This window comes from Theobroma umbraticum, unplaced genomic scaffold (genome assembly GCF_002168275.2).
Source record: "Theobroma umbraticum cultivar Fairchild unplaced genomic scaffold, ASM216827v3 scaffold_204.0, whole genome shotgun sequence".
Lineage (NCBI taxonomy): Eukaryota > Viridiplantae > Streptophyta > Magnoliopsida > Malvales > Malvaceae > Theobroma > Theobroma umbraticum.
In genome coordinates, this window is record NW_018397267.1 from 3,600,432 (window position 1) to 3,601,979 (window position 1,548).

Genomic DNA, 1,548 nt, shown 5'->3' on the forward strand with positions numbered 1-1,548 from the left:
TTCTAAAGGCCACATAAGAGGCGTTTTCTATGGACCATTGGATAACCAAGATTTGAACTATTCAAAATTGATGACTATATTTTGCGCCTTCAAACTTTTTGGCTCCACATTTCGGGTGGGCTCTAGGAAACTGATAATTGAATCAGATTCTAAGGTAGCATTGGTTTGGGTGAAGGAGAGGAGACTAAGACCAAGGGCTCTGTGAAAGACATTCAATGAGATTGATAGTCTTTGTAATGTTGTAAGTGACATCGCTTTTGGTCATACTCTTAGAGAGGCAAATGCCATGGCGGACTCTTTAGCTAAATTTGGTGCAGATGTTCTATGCATAACTGCGATATATGGGTTTACTTTGATGCTTGGGGGCAGTATTTGATTTGGTTTGGTCCCAGCATGATATGTTCTGTTCTGATGCTTCTCAGGCTTAGGCTGGGTGGCACGCCTGTTCTATCTCCTAAAGTTTCTTGCGTGCAGGTTGGGTTGTATTCTTGCAATGATGATGCAGTTTGTCTTTCTGATGATATTTCCGAATGTGTTTAAAGTAGGTATATGTTCTACTCTGAATTGGGTGGATTTGTATGGACAAAGTCCTACTTGATTTCGGCTCTGTCGGTCTGTGGCCACTCTCTTGGCTTTTTTTCTATCTACTTTATGATACTTAATAAAATTATACAAAAAATATTGAAAAAAGCTAACACCGGATACCCTCACAACTCCAAAAACTTGGTACAGAAAAACTAACTAGGGAAGTTACGAAAGGGATTTTGAATGAACTTAGCCACTTAGGGATAAAATATATGCCATGGTCATCAGCTCGATATAGCAGAAGTTTGGAACTGCTATATAAGAAAGCAAGAAACACAACTTACAAGTTGTTTTCTGTCAAAGAAACTTCTGAACGAGTTTAGATTTATTAGATCTCTAGTGAAATAACCAAAAAAGAAAATTATACTTTAAAAGTGTTTGGACTTTGGATTAGCCAGGAAACATATAGTATCCATATAAGAAAGAAGTTGTCGTCATTGAAGGAGTCTAATTACATAATTACATTTTTACTTTCTACTTACAGATTATATGCTACAGTAATGAACTAAAACAAAGAAAAACAGAATGTCTTCTACACTGCCTAATGAATGCAAATTAATATGCCTTGGCAAATGGTGGCGACAGACAGGACACTCTTGTTTTGTACGCAGCCATGGGAGAATGCAGTTGCGATGGTACATGTGCCAGCACGGTAATATCAGATTAAGAGCAAGGGACAGACCCTCTAAGCAGAGGGCACATTGGTCTTCCTCCGAGTCTTCTAAACGCCTGAGGCTACCCAACTCCTGAACCAGGTGGATTTTTACCACCACATCAGTGGTCGCACTGCCCCCATCTTCAATGCCGCCGCCGAAAACTAACTTTCTCGCCTGTTGCAAAAACTTGCTGGATATTTCTCTTCTGAAGCTGCGCCTAATATCGCCTATTTCTGGATGTTCCTCGATATGCTCAGAAGATTTACAGTACCATAACGTGATTTTCTTCAAGGATTGGTCCTCTAAT